We start from the raw sequence: 23162 nt of genomic DNA, 5'->3' as shown, positions 1-23162 counted from the left end.
TTTATTTTGCTTTTCAGCATAACTGCTTGCTATTATAGTTTCTTAATACTAACAACCTGAATGTGAAAGAATCCTCCAGGCTTTCTGACTGACTACCTTGCGAATGTTTTTTTCCTTCAAAATAAAGTAAAAAAACCCAAAAACTGATCTAAACTATTCAGTTCTTCATATAGCATTACTACTCCTTCTGAATTTTAGTAAGATATCATATAATTAATTCTTAATGAAGAGAATTCAGTGTTTCCTCTTGAAATTTATTTCTATGGATAGTTCAAGAAATATAGATTAAGATTATTCTAATTTTGATATCAGCCATATAATTTTCTTTATAGTCATTCTTTATGCATACGTATGTATAAAGGGAGGGTGGCCCAGCAGTATAATGCATTTTCTGAAATCTAGGTTCAATTCTGTAATGCAGCACAGACTTTATGAGAGTCACTCATAACTAAACCCATAGGGCTCACCTTTCCTGTGTTTTTAGGTGCCTATTCCCTGGAAAGTGCCGGATCACTTAGAGTTTAGCACAGGTGACTCAATGAAAAGGTGGAGAGGGTAGTACTACATGTGGTATGCTCAAGAACCTCTTTTCTTGGCGGGTGAAAGGGTGCCAAGGAACAAGGACAATACTGATATCAGCGTATCTAACTGGTGTCTGTAGACTGCAGGGAGTTACTCAGTGTATTAAAATGCATTTATGTCTAATGTTTGGAGCCTGTTTAACCATCCAATTACTTCAGCAATGAATAAGGTGATTTTGGATGGAGGTATGTTTATTTTAATATAAAGGTTTAAGGACTGATACAGCACGTACAAGATACTCTGCCTGATGCTCATATAAGACCTCTAGATGATTTCCCTATCACAAAGAAATTGTTTGCTGCCAAAGTGGGGTGTTCACCTTTTTGCTGTGCAGTTTTTCACTGCAAGAAAGACAGCTTTATGGAGGCAGAAATAAAGAGCAAGAGTTAATATGCCCTTGTCGCACACTGAAGAGTAGACCCAAGCCATGGATTGTGGTTCTTGCTTTAAGAACTGTTTACACTTCCACTGATGAGAGTTTAATAGAAAGTATATTGACCCAGTCTAAGTGCTCCTTCACTCATGCTAGGAGGAAAAAAAGAAAAAAGGCGAGCCTGTAGGTCTTTTCCCCTCCACAGGCATTTCTTTCTTGTTTGTTAATCAACCAAGTTGAAATTATCTCAACCACCTTTCTAAATTCTAGCTTTGTTGGAGCTTGGAAGATGGAGGCAGAGACCACTCCTTTCATTTTCTATTCTTACTCTACTCCATATGCTCTCAGTACGAGCCACTGTTGAAGACAGGACTGAATAGTTATTTGCCATTGCTCTTATTTCATACCTCACACTGTTCAGCAGCTACTGAGAGAGGAGGAGTAAGGATAGAGGAAGAGCAAATGGAAAAGTACCCTGTCAGCTCTCTCATCTTTCTGACTAGTAAGGGAGCCAAAAATGCTTTGGACTGTTTTGAAACTATTTTCCTTTTACACACGTTTCTCTCACACTTAATATTTGCATTATAAAATAATTTCTACTCTGCTGTGACTTGTTCAGAAATAGGCAGCAGCCAGATGTTGCGCTTGGTGAGACATTTATCCTTATACAAGCAAAGCAGAGAAGCACTTCAGTTCCACTAGGGCACAAACTACATCTGTCTTTCCTTTGTTTTTATGAGATCTAGTATATCAAACAGGATATGTTGGAGGTCCCAATTTAAGTACACAATTCACTTTATGCAAATGTTTATGAGCATTACTGAGTAGGAACAACTTTGCCATATTAGGGGTTAGGAAAAAGGAGTTGGAATTGTGTATGTCCAAACTCATGAAGATTCAACCACAGATGTCTTAGCAAAACTCTTGAAAAGAAAACAAAAGTCCAGATAGCAGCAATCTTGTTTATGGGTGAAGTTCATGAACTCATTTATTTATTAAGGGAGAGGAAAAAAGCTTAAAAATTCCTTGTAAAGGGGAAAAAAGGGAAAATGTGGTATACTAATATCACAGTGGTCAGATAATAGACAGTATAACAGATTATGCTCATACAAAAATGGTTGTCATAAAAGGACAGAGTCTTTCTATTAAAGTGTCACCTACAGTATTAGTTTGCTTATTTTTCTGTCATAAATTCCTGGCGAATCAAAGAGACCAAGAATCTGTAAATACTGTGTCTGCTCAAAGTTCAGGCCTTCAAAACTATTGCATGCTTACACAGCTTTTACTTGTCCATTTCCACCCCATTTGTCACTTCCTGCATGACCTTCCCCTTCATTCACCAAGAGGTGTCAATGCTTTGTGCATCACACACAAGCAGCTCTGCAGGAAAGGTCCTTCTCATGAAAGTGGCTTTCTCAGCACAGAACTACTGCACAGGTAATAGATCAGTGCTATGCCTACTGCACTCATGTTGGGTTTGCAGTTTTTTTTACTAAGTGAAGCCATCGTGTATTTTGCAGTGTGTGCTGACAGGATAAAACATTGCATAGCCCAGCTGTAGCACATTTAGCTCTGAACTGCATCAGCTACACTCTCTCCATAGGAATACTCAGATTTTATGGACCATTTTTTGTGTGACATTAATCAGTTGGGAAATAACTTTTTCTTAGCCAAACTGTAAAGGAAGAGAAGACAGAAACCCAAACTCCAAACATGCCACATTCTTTAAAAGTTTTTTTTTTTTTTTTTTTTTTTTTTTTTTTTTTTTTTGGTTCGTTTGTTTTTTTACTATTTCCTCACTGTGTAAAAATTACAGTTGAAGATAAAACGTCAAGATTACGAAACCTTTGCTCAGAATGCTTTGGGTCTGGGTTGATTTCTATTTATAAGTTACAGTAATAGAAACATTGCAAAAGAGAAAAGAACAACAAGCTGAAAACTAAAGCTAAAAGCTGCCAGACTGGGAGTTCTGGTCTCAGTGATTTGAGATCAGTGATTTAATAGTTTTTCCTTTCTTCCCCTTCCCAATTGCTTATGTCTTTTTTGTTTAATTTTGAAAACTAAACAGCCATCTCCTCTAGCAACTTAGCACTCAACTGATTCTACGTAGTGAGTCAGTTCTTACATTTTCCATACTGCTGCAAGTTCTCTTTGAGCATACATCCCTATTCCCCCTAACTTCTTTATATGACCAACCATTCTTGAGATGCTTACAAAATATCTTCTGAAACCACACTGGGTGTCTTGGATGCTGCCAACTCTTCTTTCTCTGGAGCTATTGCATTCAGAAACCCACTGAAAGGATTATGAAGTTTGGTTTCCATGCACTTTTAAAAAGCTTTTAGTTACAGAAACTTCAGAACTTTTCCCATTGTGCTTGGTATTCATGCCTCCAGGCCTGTGAGACAAGCAATACATGAAGACATAATCAGATGTTTCCAGACACCAAGTTCTTGTACAATTTAGTCCAGAGCAATTTTTTTTTTTTTAAAATCATTTTCTTACTGATTGCCTGTATTGATGATCTGCCTATGCTATGTTTTCCATCAGTCTGGTGTACTTTATCATTTCAGCTGGATGAGTTATTCATTATTTCACGAAACAGAAAAAGAAAGCTATGATCTATAATGCATACTTTGTTCTTCAAGAGCTTCACAAACATTAATTGTTCTGTGCTGACCACGCAAAATTGCAGAAATAAAAACATTTGTTAGGATTTTCTCCCTAAGGTTTTTTTGAATGTTTAAGCACCCACAAATCACTATAACAACTGCAAAGCCCTTCAAAATCTCTCAAAAAGTCTTGTCAAAAGAACTGTTAAAATAAAAAAAAAGCTTCAGAAAATGTCCAATTCAATGCATTTGAATTTCACTGCCCATTCTTCAACTGAGTATGACATTCTTAGAGAATAAAAGTTGGAGAGCAAACATCTTTTGTTCCTCAAGCTCTTTTCTAAAGACAGTACTTCATTATAAGCAATTAAAGGAGGCAGAGTATGTTTTGTTTAAAATTTCTACCAGAAAACAAGTGTAGAAGCTGTAAGCTATTACAGCACACGTATGTAGAATCACCAGTTTATGAGCATTTCCAGTTATTTTCTGTGGCTACTCTGCATCAGAAAGCAAGTCCTGTACAGTACATGACTGATATTCTAAGCTCCAATAAAGTACAAAGAAGCAGTACTAAATCATTTCTACTTGCTGAAATGTGAAAAAGGGCTCTTGAAGACAGCATTGCTGAAGACTGGCTACGAGCCTTGCCAAGTTAAAAGACATCATTTTTGTGCAGGGCAGTAGAGATGGAAAATTCTATCACAGTGCCTTTCTCATACTACTTTCACTCTCTGCAGCTACCTGACAAAACCTTTTTGTTTGACTAGACATGGATGTAGGAAACTTGCATAGTTGCAAGCTTTCAGGAGGTAATCAAGAAGTGGCAAGTGTTTAACAGTACACACGACTGGATGCTGACTTCAATCAAATTGCCTCTTCACAGACAGGCCCCAGGATTTGGCAAGCCATGCTTGCAGTCACTAATTAAAATCAGCCAAGCCAAATGTGTTTGCATAAGTGTCATGGTCACACTTCTGTCTTCATGCTCAATACGTGATCAGCATCAGAACTTAGTAGAAATGCTTCTAGAAATACTCTAGGAAATCAGTTTTTGAAATTTGGGCTGAAGTTATTTCAGCTACGTGTACAAATAGTAGCATATATAAATGAGCATGCAGCAGCTTGATATTCCCCATGCCTATGAAACAAGGTTAACCAAGCAGATCATGGATGTGGAAGAAAAATGCCAGTCACAGTCTATGCATTACTATCAGTATGAAAACATTTCACAACTGCCCTTACATATGTTATTTTGAAAATCAGTCATTATTTATTCTCCTGGTACTATATAAAATTCAATTAGACAAAGTTAATGTACTGTAAAAGAAAAGATCTGAGATTTGTTACTAGATGCCGTGAAGCCCCTCCAGCTTCAGAGAGAGGTAGAAAAAATCCCCTATGTACCATAGCATAGACGTACACTCCAGTAAGAGAAAACACTTTTCCATATAACCAAAAAGAACAGGGAAATAGTGTAGGATTCAAGAATTAAATCAGTTTCTTCCATAACTTATTCTCTTGTAATACCAACACCCACTCTCACACAAAGCTCAGGTAGTAATCCGCAAGAGTCACACGAAGGCAGAAGAAAGCTTGGAGAATCCATCAAGAGGAAATGTTCTCCTTTAAGAGATCACTTTGACACCCAACTTTTAATCATCTGTACAGTATGTGACACTAAGAGATGCATTCCTTCCAAATCTGGTTTCTGGCATCCAGAGACACTTCTGGTCTGGAGTTTACAAGCCAAGATCATCATTATCTATGCCACAGTCAGGACAAGGTACTGTAATATTTCTAAGGTCTGCATGGGGTAAGCTCCTCTCCTTAAGCCAAATTGCAATGGGATTAAATAGAGCTAGCAGGGGCTGATTTCCCTGATTTTTATTTTAAGTAAATGGATGTGACAACTGAGAATGTCATGAAATCCTAAAGAGGGTTTCTGAAGAATGACCGAATTATAGAGTATTACAAAATTTCACTTGTTTTCAGAAGCAGCATGTCTACCCTTGGATTTTGATCACAAATATTCACGAGTTTCACTGATGCTTCCTTATTAGTGTCTGTAACTACTGTTTCCTTGCTGAGTATGCTGGGAAATTTCACTAGAAAGAGATACTTCTCTGAATTACAGAATCAAAATGTTGAAGGAACTGTAACCAAGCTCTATGCAGAGATACGAAAAAACCCACTACCTAGCACTAAAAACGCAGAAAGATGGGTGGAGAACTGATTATTCATCCCAATCTGACAGCTTTTTCACTGAAGCATGTTGCAACTAAAAATCTGCCTTTTATAACAGGATTTAAAAGTTGAATGTAAGCATGTCATGCTTTAATCTACAGAAGACCATCTTTTGCTAATTCATTATTTAGCAAACATATCATACAAAATCTGAAGACGGAAAGAAGTATGATCAGACCTAAATGGTGTTTTAAAAAGTACATGAAAGTGTTCATTTTTGTAAGACTTCAGAATTCTTTTCAGAGCTGCAAATTCAAGCTCACTTTCTCACAACTCAAAATTGAATTAAAAAATAGTTAGCATTACAATCACTAGACAGTTTTCATGAGAACATTTTTCTTCCATCCAATCATCCTCACCTTTACAATTGCTAATTATGACAGCACTGGATGTACATTACTCCAGCAGTACAAAGTAACAGGGAAGAGTGGAAGCTCCTAATCAAGTAGCAGCATCTGATTTATGAAAACTTGAAACAGATCCAGATTTTTTTTTCTTTGCAGCTCAGTGCGATTCTGTGGAGCTTACATATAAATTAGAATTTTTACTGCATCCATCATTTGAACTCCATCCCTTCCAATATCTTAATTTTATGTCTGCTAAATGCTTCTGCTTCCCTCTATTACTGAGATTGTAACTTCAAAACACTACTGCTGAGAGTACTCACACACTGTGAGAGCAATCTAGAAAACTTCAATAACAGAAACAGTGATATTGCCCTGAAGATTAGACATCCATAAGAAAGTTGTATGAGTCAACCTAAACAACTGCCAGTAAAATTTGGTACTGAATGATATGGCTGTCTTCTATATGTGTCACATATTTTTAAGAACTCGTTTTGGATATCTGTTGAAGAACTCAAAACTTGCTTCATAGGATCTCATTCTCTGTGTCTCTTGTGTGAAGTCCTGTGCCACAAAACCACATGGACAGGCTTCAGAAATAGAAAAACATGTACAGCTGACCTAAGCATCTCCTATCTTCCAAGCAGCATATCAGTCAGTAGTACATCTGCTGTGCTTCAGAACTGGCATTCAAATTGTTAAGATCATCAAGGGGAGAGAGAGATCCAAAGAAAATGGGTGAGAATGAGACCAGAATACAACAAATTCCAAATGCTAAAAGTAGTGGTCTGATGAATCTGAAACCTGTAATAAACTGAGGGCCAACTACTGCAGGAGACTCCAGTTTGTAGCAGTATATTTTTCTTAAGTAAAGACTTTGTGTAAGAGGTGGGAATGGATATGTTTTGGTTAATTTTCAAATGCAGCTGTTGTTGGGCAGAGGCTCACTGGTTTGAGTCCCCCAGGAAGTGTCCTAACACAAAAATATTTTGTAGGTGAAGAGGTCAAAAGTAAGTGCCCTTTAGCCTGGGAGGGCTCAGCTTATCAAATGACCCTGTAATTTGTCATGCAGACATCATTATCACAATACATCTGTTATTCAGGCTAATACGTTGTGTATAACATGTATGTGCAGAGAAGCTTTTTCACTTTTTTCTTTTTTTTTTGTACCAAATACAAAGATCATTGTGTCCAACTATTTCAGTGAGTTCCTTCCAATTCAGGATAGTCTATGATTCTGTATACGTTGTTCATAAACTTTCATAAACACATAGAGGACTCTGTTCTTTCTCTGTTACATTTTCCAGGATCACAGACATCAAACACAGAACAGGCACTGTCAGTTTTACTATGCATACATCCAGTTTTGACATCAAATTGCTATTTTGAAGTTACCTTTCAGATAATATTTTAGCACTAGTGCATAACTGAATTTTCCCCTTATCTCAATCTTCTGAGATGACAAGGTCTATTCTCTTCATGAAACCTCTTAGAGGCACTGGTAAAACTAGTATACCCATTATACTATCAATAGGATACATTTTTGAAGGAAAATGGATGCTCCTCTTTCAGCTCTTTGTCATTTTGCCTACTTGCTAAATGTGCTTTTCTATGGCACAGCAATTGGACAGTAATTATTAGAAAATGACAAGTCACCACAGATTCACTGATGACTGTATGAAACCTACTAACAAAGAAAAATACTGGAGGATATTATTGTCATTTCATCTGACTATAGGCTGAACTTCAAAAAATGATCTACACACTGAAAAGCGGTTGCTGCACAGTCTATAATGTGAGAAAATTTGCTTTGGAAATTTGTACTAAGCAACACACTGTGAGAGGACTTCTGGGGGCTTCTAAAAATGTAATTTGTGGATTGATGGTAACTAGGTACAGCACTGACATTAGCTCCCAGACACTGTGAGACAATAAGAAATTACAGGAAAACGATGTTAAATCATTCTCCTTCAAAAATACCTTTTGTCTGACCTGAAAACTACACATTCAGTCCTGTTTGAAAGGCAAAGATTAGTTGCTGAGGTAGGTGGGCTCTCAGTACTACCTTGCATGTATCTGATGACAGATTGTAAAGGATGGGTCTTTGTGCAAAGGGAGCTGGCTTGAAAGCAGAATATTAGAGGCAAAACGGTACCATTTAAGCTCCATTATACTTTTTTCCATTGTTCTTGGGCAGGATGCAAAACTCAGAAGAGCCTCAGCAGAGGCTTCAGCCATTAGTACATGACTAAAAATTTGAGGATGTTGCTAGCACACTGTCGCACAAAGCTTCCATCAAATTTTCAATAAACATTTAATCTGATAAAAAGTGAACTCCTAAGTTCAATATATTTTTAGAAGGTAATCTTTTTTTAAGTTTCACATTAATGGGTGCAAACATCTACCAATACATTAACTGGCTTGCCACAGTGCTCAGATCTTTCTGCTTTGACCATATTTAAATGTGTTTTGAAGATAATGAAAGAAAGTTATTATTCTTTATATTTCTTGTAGTCTGCATATCCAGAGTTATTCTTCACTTTTCTAGTAGTCTGTATACTCTGGATTCATATCAGCAGCCTCAGAAGCCTCCAGCATCACAGCTTCAGCTTGTTAATGTAAGGAAAGTAATTACTATCAAACTTTTTAATACTTTTTCATTAACAAGGGCTCCTTTTCAGCCCTGTTTTCTTTCACTCCTCCCTACCCATATGTTTTCTCCAGCTTCTACCAGATCAGTTCAAACTATGTAGCCAAGTAAACAGGTATTTGGGATCAGAGTAATGAGCAAGAAAAATCAGCAAACTAAAAAAAAAAAAAAAAAAAACCCACACCAAAAACAAACAAACAAACAAAAAAAAAAGCAGTACGAACTTCAGTATAGAGGACCCCCAAGAAAAGGCAGCCTTAAGGTTACCTGTGGCAGGCAATGTTAAGTCACCACTCTATCTTCTGTACCCACGCATTTGACTTAATACGTGAAATGACCTCAACTAGCAAGGCTAAGAAAGCTGGCAAGACCTGTACACCTTAAAATGGCAATTCAAGTTTCTTACAAGAAATTCATAAAGTTTATAGCAGTTTTCTGCCACAGTTTTTCCTCTACTAGATCTTTTCTGCTTCTCACTACAAGCTTTCATGTTTTCTTCTAGGCTTTGGCCCATGAGCTCTTTAAAAAGGACTGAATAACTTTTCCCACGTGACAAATTGGCAGCATTGGATAGTTATTATTCTTTAGGTTAAACAAACAGTTTGGGTAGGGAGCAGGTCTAGGTTAACTGAGGTAACAAGAGGAACAGAGCTGCTGCTAAGTCCAAACACTTGGTGGGTGGCATTCCCTTGATTCCCTATTGCTGCTCTGAGTTGCTCAGAGTTGGCAACTCCAGTGTTTTGCATTTAGGATTCAGAACCAAAAATCTGAACATTTTTGGCACTGAGGTAACAAATTGCAGTTTGGTGGGGTTTTTTTTTCCTCCTGGATTTGCTTTGATAGAAGAGCTAGCAATTTATTGTTGCATCTGCATTTCCTGCAGGCTTGAAAAGAACCACACAGCGTGGCTGTGCAATGCCACCAAAACACTCATTCTGTTCCAAATGGGACTTTCCACTCTTGCTTGTGGTTCTCAGTGGAAAGATGAAGTATTGTCTCCTTTTAAGGACTGATGTGGTCTCAGCATCAGCTTGTTTGGGGAAATCTAATAAGATTTATGTCAGTCATTGGTTTGCAAAAGGAGGAGTTAATAAAAGTGGCAGCTTTCATTTCTAGCAAAAAATGTGTATGGTATGAGTCTTGCCACAGTGTCTAGACCGGACAAGTTTCATAAAAGTTAACTTTTTTCAGAAGGCAGGTATGTCCCTTGGCAGCTGCAAAGATGTTTGAATGTTAATGTTTACACAGAAGCCCATACCATGCTTTTGAACGAAACTAGATCCCCATGGGGTGTCTCAGCTTATTTACTTTTGTGTTGATGGAAATTTGAGGCAGTTAATTGGCTTGTTACCCCACTATGCTGATAACTCCTCCTGTACCTTTGCTGGCTATATCCTTGCAAAAATAAAATAAAACGAAATACAGTCAGTCTCATAAAGATAGCATGATAAATGCTGCATCAGCAGTTTTCTAAAAGAATTTTGTTATCAAAACTGACATTGAACAGAGTCTCAGAATAATTGATATGGGCAACAGGGTAAGCATTTAGTCTCCCAGTAGGCCAGCCACCTGTGCAAACAGCATTTTCAACTTCTTCAGTTGCTGGCTCCCGAACAGTCAATTATTTAGGGCTTTCCAGAGATTTCACTGGTGGAAAAATAAATAAAAATATCCATGTCTGTGTTTGAAAGGTAGCTTTATCAGCATAGCTCAGTTGTGCAATTACGTATTCTGTCTTTGTTTCTCTTTAGAGAGCTACAAGTTTTCAGTAAGACGGTTTCAGTAAGATGGCTTACCTGGTTTAATGTTTGCAGATCAGTGCTACTACCACACAATGTTCCCATGCTCCATGTAACCCACACGTTCCCTTCTACCTGCAATTTGGCAGCTGCAGAAGAACCAAATGGCTTTGCAGAAGCCACAGTCTATTTCCACCCCTCCTCTCCTCTGAAAATGAAAACCCAATTTCTGAGCAGCTCCTGATAAACAACTCCAGTAATGACTGAGTACCAGTAAAAACAAACTAGTCTGAAATACCTTTTCCTGCAGTTCAAGCCTTCCTGGGTATTATTCAACAATAAAAAATGTGTGATTAAATAGAAGAGTCATGAATCCTGTTTACCTAACTCAAATCAGACATTGGTGTGTATTATAAGAATATCATACTATTTTAGAAAAGTCAGGTAATTAAAAAACCCAACACCTATAAAGAGCAATATAACCACCTATTTAGGGGAGAAATACGAGATTTAAAATCCTGGTTTGTGATATCATAAATGCTTATTTGCAAGGTTTTCGTACCTGTATCTGAAAAGGATATTTGGCCACAGAAATTCTTGGTAGGGTACTTTATGCCTTCTTCTGCACTTATGGAGATTTTGGAAGCTATTCTTCTACTTACTGAAGTGGAAAGAATATTTTTGAATGAAACAATTCATGTGGGAAAGCACATTTCTAAATTAAGAATTTAGAATTCTAAGAATGCTTGTCTATATTCTGATCATTAGAACCAAGGAACAGTGATTCAGAGAGAAAGGACAGCTCAATTCTTAGTAGTGATTAAATGACAAGACATATGATGATACATAGGTAAATCATTTGTCTGTAGATTATTCTCCTTCAAAGATTATTTACGAATCACATTCTCAGTGTTAGCTCTACCTTCAATTTGCTTTTGTAAAACATTTGGTGTCCTTCAGAATGAGCTGTTCACGTTTCTGCAAGTTCTTTGAAGACTTATGCTAGAAGGATCTTGTCCCCTTCTCCTGCCATTGATTTCTTTCACTGAGCAATTTTCGAAACTTATTTTCTTGTAATTCCGAAGATAATGTAAAGAACATTATCTGGGCCAGGCTGTGGCATGGTTCCTGCTGGGAATGCACACAGGGACCCTCTCACACCTGACACAGAAAAAGGCCCACCATTTCAGTAAGGAAATCTGCAGATCTCAAATAACCAGCCAAATACGTATGGCAGCCTGCTGTCCTGAGTACACACCCATTCCCCTAGAGGCTGACTTAATACCAGCTGCTACTTCTGCTTAACAAAAAAAAATTTAATGATTTTTAAAAAACATGAAATTGTTTCCAATTTTAGAGCTTAGCCAGTCTTTCTGAACTGGAGAAAGACTACAAACAGAAAGTTACCATCAAATTGCCTCCATACCAACATGGTGATTGCATTCCCATAAACACTTTTGAGAGCTTTTTGCAAGTTTAATGACTCAAAGGATAAAAATTCTGCTGTACTCTTCAGCAAATTATTTGCAGTTCACAGTAACTTAACTTTTCCTTCAGTTTAGCCTAGATTTCCTGTTTCCGAATTTCACCCTACTGTTCCAAGTAATATTTTAAAACTCCACCTTCTCTTTGTGTATGGAAATCATAACATCACACTTGGAAAATGTAGTTCATTCCCAAAGTAATGCGGGGAATTTTATTTATTTCATTTATTTCAGCGGAAACTACAATAGATATAAAAGCTACCAACCATGATTTTTCAGCAGTCACTGCCATTAAATATCCGTCAGCAAAGAGCAAGATACTTCATTCTGCACTTGTAAAAAATCTGCACCAGTGGAGGTGGCCCACTGTCGCTGTCATCACTGCTGAAACACACCACCCACTGCCTCAACTGTGTTCACATCTACTTTTTGGTTTCCATCAACATAAATAAGAGTTGATGAATGTCAATAGGTTCCATTGTTTCCTCATGGAGAAATTCGGTGCTCCCCTTCTGCTCCATGTGCACTTCCATGTCAGAGCCATTTTGTCAGACTGCCTCTCTGCTGCCATCCGCCCCACAGCAAGAAGACTTAATGGAACAGTGGCAGGAAGGTTCAACCTCTCCTGTCATACCACAGACATGCACCTCTGATGGTGTAGGCCAATATTAAAATAAGTGGTTAATTTCAGAGCAGCTGTCATATTTCCTATTATTACCAATGAAGGAGAGCACACTACATTAATCCTAATGCAAACAAACTTTAACATCACCTAGCTGTTATTAATCTTGCTTATTATTTCACCTAAAATATTTTTCCCAGACACAGCTCTGCATCCCTGCCAACCTAGGGATATTTCTGCAGCACACTCAGCACACACACACGCGTGCGTGCGCGCGCACACACACACACACACACACACACACACACACACACACACAACTCTGGAAGAATTCCCCAGTCTCAAGGAGTCTCAGAAAATGTTCTGTTGTGACGTCTGCAAATACACTATCTCCTCACCCGTGGAGACCTTAAGCCTCTCCTTCTTCTCAATACTGCACGAATGAAAACAATGCACACAAAAAAACACTTATGCAGGTTTCTCACTATCCAAACATCTCCCTCTCAACAGGAGTCTCGAAAGATCTGTGATTTCCATCACATCTACTCTTCTGGGGGCTGTCAAGCTCAACTAAAAGTCTGTTGATCACATAGCTATGACTGCAGGCAAAGAGGAATGGAGCAGCATGAGGGAGTTAAACTCTGACTTTCTGTTTAAACTCTGTACAGTTGTTTTCAATAAGAAAGGAAAGTTTGAGCTAAAAAAATTAAAAAAATAATAAAAATCTGTTTTCTGCTGAGAGTAAAGATAAAACCTTTCCAGCAAAAGTAACCATTTTCCATGAAAGAGAGGCCAAAATTTATCAGTTTTGTTTGCTTCACATGTCTTTTCCACAGAATCCATCAGGCAAATACCACGCTAAGGTATTCACCGAACACAATGCTAACATTTGGCATCCATCCTGCATCAGCTGAACTCGTAATCATTAAAGAGATTTACATGCTCCAATCTCCCTTGTTTTGACTGGTCAAAATCAATCTTAATTCAGAGTGCTGTTTTCTACCAGATGTCACTCAACCCTGAAGTATACAGCTCTAAAGTAAGCATAATGCCAGGCAAGATCACAGTAAGATGAAGATTACATACAGTTTTAGAAAAACAACAGCAGTGTGATACGGTTTCATTCCACTTCTTTGTCCCATTACAGATATTTCCCTTAAAAACAAAAACAAAACAAAAAAACCCTACATTTTAATGTCTTTATTGCTGACATTTCTATCACATTTTATTTTTGTCTGATGGGTAAACAAGTACTCCCCAGTCCAAACCTAGTAGTTATTTCTAAGTGCTTTTTTACATGTTGATGGAGACTGTAAACTAAACAGCCTGGGTGATTTTACGCTATGTTATGAAAATACCATGGGTTCATTTAAGAGGCTATCAAGTGGCAAGTATAGCTTTATGGCAGATTTTATCTTACACTCTTCCTCTCTCCCTTTTTTCCCCTTAGTATTTATGCTTATCGATGTTCAAAGACATGGTGTGTCCACATCATCTTCTTGCTCAAAACTCACTTCTTTTAAACGAAACTTGCAGATGCTGATCCACATCGTACAAATTGTTTTCTTTTCTACCCCTGAATCTGTTTTAAAATGCTAGAAGAAAGCATTTGCTTTGCATTATTTTCCAAGCACAATGTAAGTAAACAGCAAATCAATTTTAGCATGATCAAACAGCTTTGTATCTGTCTTGTCAATAGACTAACTTGACATTCACAGTGGTGACTCATACAGTTTTCTGATTACCATAAAATAGTTAAAAGCCTAGGAAAAGCAGAATCAAATGTGGAAGAATTACTTTCTAGATGTAGCAGCTTGGGTTTCACTGAACACATTTGCAGATAAGCTATTCCATATAGTTTTGTAGATGAAATAATTTTTGTGTTTGTTGTACTAAATGAAGCCTTTCATCTCACATTGTACCTGACTTCCATTTTTTTCTAAAAAAATGGAACTGAAGCCCTTAAAAGATCTTGCAGGATATTCACACTCACTCCAGCTTTCCACATCTCCTGTGAAGCCTCACCGGGAGCTGATGATCCTTATTCAAGCAAGAAGTGCTCCTCAGAGGATTCACAGTCCATATGCAGAAGCTTTTGTCTCTTCAATGCTTATGCAGAAAGATCAGACATTTAAATTTGATTTTGAGAATTAGATGTCAAGAAAACTCAGAAATAATCACAAAAGAATTGGCTTTTTTGCCTCTACCGATTGCGACAATTTTTAATTCATCGTCTGCCATTTTTGATGCAGGACCCATTCCTTCAACCCTACACACACGCTTCTTCCAAGTCACCCACATCAAAAGGGAAGAAGATATTAGAAGCATTCTTCTGCCATGATTTTCAAATAGTAAACTTTCTTGTGAAAGATGCTTTAATTGGATTTAATTTTCATAATATATTCTCTCCCCTCAATCCGAAACAGTGGGCTTAGCCCCCTCCAAAGTTAATAAAATAAGAAATTCAGAAATGGATGTTTCAGAAATGAATCCTTATCTGCCATCTGGGACATTGCTAAGATCAGTAATTCTCCATGCTAGTGGGAGCACAGATGGAACTGGAGAATTAGAGCTTTATACAGATTGTGCTGTAGATTCTCAGAGTATGAGCTTTTTTATTTGAACAAATTAAGTACTTCCTTCTGCTTGGTTGCATAGATTTCTCAACATCCAATCACATATCCGTATAATCCTTTCATTATTGCATCCTCAATAGCCACTTCACGGAGAGAAATGAAAGCAAACCTCTTTTTAGAAGTGGGGTGCAGTCAGGCAGGTCTTGGCCCTACGTGACCACTGGGTCAGGAGGAGAGTTTTTGGGCAATATCTGACTTGACACATGGATCATTAAAAGACCACACATACAATATTTGATTACCATATTTTTGTACTTTCTACCACTTCCCTCTCCCCCCCCCTTCTCTTCCATCACATGGTATTCTGTGCCTTCTTCCCTGAATCTCTGGAAAGAGTTTGAAGCTGGGAAACAGCTTGTGGAATGAGATGACTGTATAATCAATGAATATAAAGATGTTATAATTATGAAATAAACAAAACAGTTTGGCTAAGGAGGTTATAATAACAAAAAGAAAATAGATAGAAAGCTTACGCGCATCCCGGGCTTGCTGCAAAACTCCAGAGGAGGGATCTCCAGAAGAGATCCTTACCTGCTGGTAGTCAGCTCTTAAATGGCTCTAGGAGAGGTGGAGCAAGGCTCCACGCCTTCCAGCAGCACAGGTGAATTGCCTTCACTTGTGCTCCTGTGGCTGACTCACTGCTCGCCTCTGCTGTTCAATCAGAGGTTCAGGCTGTGATTCAGCAGTTCCCATACAGATGACCAAGACAAGAAACCAGTTCTTTAACAAAAGATCACCCGACAAAAACGTTAATCATCAACACTGCTTAGATACCAAACAAATTTTGATTACTTTTTCTAGCCATCTCTTCACTATTAAGCTATTGTGCCAACAAATTTTGCTGCATACATTGAGTTTAGGAGGAGTTAACTTCAATGTTATATGCACATTTTCAAGAAAACAAATGAAACAGACAATTAGCCATGTATTTCCTGGTGATCTGGAGTTACTAGGTTCTAGTTCCATTTCCAAGAAGTGTTAAAGAAAAAGCTGTTTTTCTTGAGTTGTTACTTTCTGTTCTGTGGATATTGTAAGTTCAGTAGTCCAAAAGTCTGCACAAAAGTTATAGTTTTAATAGTCAAAATGTATTAAATCATTAGAAATCCTACTAAGCTAGACATTTTCACAGTAAGCTGAAGTGGTTTCCATTCCAAAAGATTTCCTTGCCTAGGATACATTCATCACCAGCTTGGAGACCAACGTGTTTAGACACTTTGTCTGGTTGCAGAAGTATTTCCCAGCATTTACTATTTTCTGTCAGTTAACAGCATTGAATCTTCCAAATGTTTAATATAATACCGTAAGTAGAAATGATTTTTACTTTGTTTTCCCTTGCCACACCATGTCCCCTGGTCCCCCAGGCTCTGGCTGCACTTCTCGTGCTGGTCTAAGAATTCCACTGCAGTCCAGGAAATGCTAGGGTCAGATTATCAGAACAGAGGGTAGCAAGAGCTCTGGTATGGTGGTCAGAAAAGTCTAGATGGGACCCTACTGAGGTTACCTTATGTCATGCATGGTACCAAGCAGCAAAAGGGGAACAGACAAGCGCTTCTGGGAGAAATCACAGCCAAAAATGTTGAAACAAATGGAATTAAAGTAATCTTAATTTTCCCCAGGACATGTTGAGGAAGGACTGCTAGCACAGAGGTTGGGTACAGTGTTTTGGCAATGCACTAAGATCTGCAGATAGTCAAATGCTTGGTACAAATCTCGGTAGTATAACAGTGACCTTTTTGCAACTGCATAATTGAAAAGCTACAAAATGTTTAATGATTCTGTTTAATCCATTCCTAGAAATCTGATTCCATATTCTGGAAACAGATTTATTTTCATACTTTAAATTCCATTAACCAAGTAAGGAAAGACTTAAAATGCATTAAATTTCCCCCCAGTCTTTCTATTTCAAAAGGCTACAGAAAGCAAAGTTGCCACAGATTTTTGGGATAACTAGAAAATTCCTGTACAGCAGAACTGCAGTCTTGGCCCATGAGGGCTGACTAACTATATTTGTTACATTTGATACAGTTTTTTACACTTCAAAATGCTTCACTGAGTATGCAAGGCATTAAATTATCTTGATAGTCATCCATTTAAAGAGATGAGAAAGAATATCTGTGAAGTCAACTGCACCATGACTTGGCACAAAGCTACAAAAAGGGATGTTTAAGGCTGATAAACTAGAAGCCTAAAGGATGACTCCTCTCTGTATGCATACAAAACAATCACTGACACTCTCAGAACATCATGTTTTCCTACCTTCCAATTTGTTTTGAGACAATAAGCAAAAAGTATTTCATCCAAAGAAAAGATAAGAATATCAATACTCATATGCAAATGCATTCTTCTTTTCCCCCTTGTTAATGATAGACTCATACCTGTTCCACCCAGGTGTTTCACCCGTAGCTTTTCTGCAGAGTCTCGAGTCCTTTTTTCACCCTGAACATCAATGATTTACTTCCAACTACCATTGGAAGATATCACGATAGACTCAATAGAGAAAGTTCTTTTATGAGCCCGTAAGAACCTAATCCTTGATCTCTGTTATTTAGGAATTTCATATAAGAAGAACAACAGTTTTCTGAAATGACTGCTGATAAAACTTCCAACTGATATAATGATTAGTAGAGTAGCAAGAGAGAAGTACAGATTATCACTTGGAAGAGTTTAGCTCACTGGGTTATATGATCATGTATTAAAAACGCATCCTATTGAATCAACTAAATGCAACATAATACACTCAGGAAACAGATTGTACTTACAGAACAGTGGACTGTCTTGAGGTAGCTATGATTTAGAAGAGGATTTACTGAACGACATGGGTGATCAGCTCCGAATGATCTCCTGATGCAAAGTTGCAGAAGTTGTGGCTTCTTTTTCTAAAACACATATAACAAAATGAGTATTAATGGGAATTTCAGTGTTAGTGAACTTTATAAAAATATGGTGTTCAGGAAGATGGAGCCAGCACCAGTGAGAATTCAGATTTCAGAACAAGAACATTGTTTTGAGATGAGGCCAAAAGAATCCAGGTCGCTCTGAGAAATGAAAGGAGAGCAAGAAATGCCGTGACAATTTATATAAACAGACAAGAGGTTTGGTGGTAAAGGCTTTTATTATTAATTTTTTTATTATTAAAGCCATACAGTGGCTAGGAGCTACAGTTAGACTACTGAAGCCTTGAAATAGACACCTTTGAAGCTGTGAAGGTTAAACATTAGATTCAATGAAGAGCTGGGTGAGCTTCGACAGAAGATCAGATAACTTGCTAAAATTCACTTTGATCAGCTTACAGGAGAGCTTTCTCAGCCTATGTAAGTGCTACAATCAGGACAAGATCCTTCCATTTATCACCTTTGTTCACATTCTCTCTAAGAAATGTCATTGCTTGCAACTCACTTTCACATCAAACAGCTACCCAGTTGTACAACTGTAATTGCACCCCATTCCTGAGGTCTCTACTGAGATCAAGTAGAGCTATTTTACGTTGAGGAATAAACCTGTTTTGTTTCACTCCCCTAGTGCTAAAGACTGGCTGCAGCAGTAGAGAAGGTGTCGAGCTCAGGAGACAAGGCTCCATAGTAAGCCAGTTTGCAGAATACTTACTGCGTCATTCTCAGAACTCCTTATCTGGGAACAGAAGAAATTTTCCCCCGAAGCCAGAGATGTAGAAATATTTCTGGCTTAAATTTTCCCCACAGTATGAGGATGGGAAGAAAATCTCCAGAGGATCCATCCAGCCATACTGTGCCCCACTCCACCAGACATCACTTATCTGGGTCTTTACTTGCAGTCATGTTTTACGCCTATGAGTATTAATATACAGACTAACTGAAGTCTTATTTCTTAACACAGACTATTTAACAGATGCTTTTGTGCTTTAGAAGTCCATACTAGCTGGTCTTCATTCTTTTCTCAGCCTACAGAACAAACACTAGGTACGAAAATCATTGAGCCCCCAACACACATCTCTTTGAGCAACCTATGTGCTGTGAGAAGTACCACCTTGGGTACTTAATTCCTTATGAGCTTTCAAGAGAACTTGAAAAGATCAGCTAAACAATTTTCTAATCTTGAAGAGTTTGAGCTCATGATAGAAGCACAGGGATCATTACCAAAATCATTACAGGCAGTGATTTATGCTGCAAGATATACTGTACCTCTGCTCTTCAGTTGCACAGCAACTAATGACTACTTGAACTCATAGAAGGTCCTGTACGTTCAGAGAAAGACTCACAAACATCTCACATCTTTAATTCACACTGCTAATGAGCCTAGCCTATTACTAGTCTGTTTTGTATGCATGCATTTTGTCTGTTTTACTATGTGCAGCTGTAAAGGCAGCAAGACCAATACGTGCAAAGAGAAGGTATTACACAAAAGGATGCTCACCATATCCAAAGATCTAGTTCCACAGAAAAAAAATCCACAAAGTAAGGATCTCTTGCTGGAGATCCCTCCTCAGTAGTAGTCCACCCTTAAAGTGAGGCCTAAGAGGAGTGGAGCCAGGCTTCCAATCACACGGGTGAATTGCTTTCACCTGTGCTTCCAGGGCTGATCAGGTCTTTTCTCCAGGTGCTCCATCAGTGGTTCAGGCCATGACTCAGCAGTTCTCAAACAGCAGCCAACTAAACTTGGGGGCAGAAGAACTTTTAAAACTTTTGCAGGAATCCAGAGAACACATGACATTACAAAACAGAACAAGCCAGGTCTACATTACGCAATTGCAATACATAACTGCTATTCAGTATTTTTTTCCTCAGTGTATTTACTGGAATGAAATATAAAGAGGAGGCTATGCTGATGTATGTAAATAAGACCCAAAGTAAGCATATGGAACTGGGGGATGATAGCACATCATGTCCAAGATTTCTTCTGGCATAAATTAAAAACAAAGATAAAACTTTCCCTTTATCCTATCCACGTGTTTTTTAAAAAATACACATGCAGCACTTTTATTTGCACTGTAGCAGCACAGATATTTTTTGTATTATCTCCTCTACTCCAATTACAGCCCCAGTGGAGAAGCACTGCAGGTTTAACACTGACCTTAACTCTGGTACATAAGCATACTCATATGGAACCAGTTTCAAATACTGAAATAGTATGCTGTTTATATTTGAGTATAAGAGGTTTTGATATTCAGGTATTTAGGTGCTGCAAGTACATTTATCAGTGTAAATGTTTGATTGTGCTCCTCACAGTGAACATCAGGGATACATTCAAGTGCAAATAATGAGAGAATACTACTTAAAAAAAAGGGCCCCTCAGGAAATCGACTTTATTTCCGAGTCCAACAATTGCAAAAATTTCCCCTTTATTAAATTCTTTTTATTTGGTGTTCTGTGTTCATCATACCACTACCACACACAAATTAACACTTAGTTCTTCTAGATGGAGAAAAAAACAAAACAAACAAAAAAAATACCTAAACCTTCCTGTTTCTTGAAACTAATCATGGAATTATAAGAGTTATTTCTACCTACACTGAGGCCTTGAATTCACGTTTGTGCAATTCTTGTGAGAAGTTTCAGCTAAAACTCCACAGTGTAAATATCAACCCTTTCAGTAAGAGCAGGGGAAAAGCTCTTCAAGCAAGAATGATATTTCAGGATTTATGATTTTCTTGACTACCCAAGCAAGCAAAGAGAAACAAGTACTGCAATATTTTTAAGTCTGCAGGTTATTGAAATGCTCCAATACTTTCTTTCAGTATAGCTAAGCTCTCTGCTGACACAGATAGTTTAATAGTCGAATAATAACAGAGAGAATTGGAAGGAGAGGTTAACTTAATTATGTACTTTTTCCATTTTCACAAACTACTTAGTCTGAAGAACTTATGCAGGCCCTTGCTTTCAAAAATGCCTAGTTTTAGATTTACATGATTATAGGCTATCAGATTTTCACTACCAAAAGTATTCAACTACACATGATGAGTTACAGTTCAATTACTCTATACCCACAAATGCTGCTTGTGTCTTTTGAGCAATTTTCTGTCTACTGAAGTTTAGAGGTGGTCCCAACTATGGAAAGTAGACAGGTTTTTTCAGGTTTCTAGCTCAGCTCACACAGGTCAAGTTTCATGATAGCATAGATCTCCTCTTCAGTGAATTCAGGGAGGTTTATTTCAGATTAACTTCCTGTTATTCCATGAAAGTCTGATGTCAAGCCGCTTTATCTGACATGGTGCAAGCACATGCAGAAAGGTCAAACAACTTGCTCTAAGTGACAGAGTGACTGAGTGGATCCCTGACCTCTGCCTCCAGCTACTAGACCTCCTGCACTCTTTAGCCATGTCACAAAGACACTCAATAGCTTGTGTCTAGAGGAAAGTATTACTGACTCCAGTTACGACCTGCTGAAACTGTATGCTAGCATCTGGGGGAGAAGTAGCTAAATGCATAGGAAAGCATGACTTCTGCCCTCTTTCATGAGCCTGCAAATGCCCATTTTCCCTCTCCTTTCTCCTCTGCCCCATCTGGTGCAGCAGTAATCAGTCCATCTCCCAGTGCTGGCAGCCTGACTGCATCAGCACCTTTCCAAACAGAGCAGATCGCAAAATGCACTTCTGCTGAGGGGCTTATTTCTTTTCAGTCGTAACCTCCTGACTCGTTTAATAGACTAAGTATCTGGGATGGAGACCAAAACTTTGTAGCTGGATTCTGGTTTTTGTCCCCCAGGGCAATTAAGTCCTTCCAGCAGTGTGAGCTTGAGACTCTTCTAGTGTTGCCTGCTTGATCCAGGCAGGATCACTGAAAGAAAGAAAGAAAAAGTTTGCCGAAGTTCTTATGTTCCTGGCAAAATACTATAGCTTTGTTTTAAAAAATGCTCTTAAAACCCCTACGCATATTTAGCAGTTAGACATTTAGCCCCAGACTTCAAGTGCACTATATGAGCAGGTTAGCCACAGGACACACATTGACTTTAATGGGAGTTTTGATACGAGACATTTATGCAGGGTACTGGAAATCTGTACATTCACTACACTAGAGAAAATTTTAGAGAGGTAAAATGTCTGAAGGGGTTGAAGGTAAAGGGAAGAAATAAAAAATAAAAGTATGTGATCTCCTGACAGACCAGCTCAGATCTTATATTACTCGAGTGTCTAATTGTATTGGTGATGCCACGAATACAGAGCTTTTCTTGAGAGATTTTACCTGCCATCCTACCTCTCTATGCTTCGAGCCCTCTGAAAAAATCTCTTGCAGTATTTCACAAGCTTTTTTGATAGCAAAGTTGTGAACACAAGAGAAAAATATTTCCAAGACACTTTTCAAAATTAAATTGCAGAACTATTTGTTAATTAAAGCTTTATTTATGGGAAATTTAACTTATTAAAACCAGTTTGACACATACTGATAGAGGCTATTATGTCCCTAAAACCACTGAATGTTTTTCATACCACCAGAGGTACTGTTTTTAATTGGTTTGCATCATAAATCTCAGCACTGTCAGACTTTTGCGTACACTAAAGAGCTAGAGGTTCACTAGCTTCCTAAAGAGAGACAACTGCAGAACTACAGAAACATTATTTCAGAGATTGCTTGAAAAATAAAAAAAATAATAGAAAGCAGAATTATGCCTTTGTGGAATAAGTCTGTAAGAAAACAATTGTCAACGGCAATAGACATTTATAAGTGATTAGGTATACTTGTCAGGATGACACATTGGAAACCAAATGTATCTCTCTTCCAAATATGATGCAATCCATCTCTCACTCAAAGGATTTATGTCCTAATTTTAGACTTGGCACTGGAAGTGGGTAAAGGAATCAGCTCTAAGAGCAGGTCAATTTGCTCATTAAGAACATGAACATTTTAACAGTGCACTATACTTCCTACTGTCTTCATAGCCTGTTTTTGAAGATGAGACAAAAGCA

This window comes from Centrocercus urophasianus, unplaced genomic scaffold, assembly GCF_019232065.1.
Source record: "Centrocercus urophasianus isolate 14NV4802_14NV808 unplaced genomic scaffold, USGS_Curo_1.0 seq_13, whole genome shotgun sequence".
In the NCBI taxonomy this organism is placed as follows: domain Eukaryota; kingdom Metazoa; phylum Chordata; class Aves; order Galliformes; family Phasianidae; genus Centrocercus; species Centrocercus urophasianus.
This window is presented reverse-complemented; position numbering follows the sequence as displayed.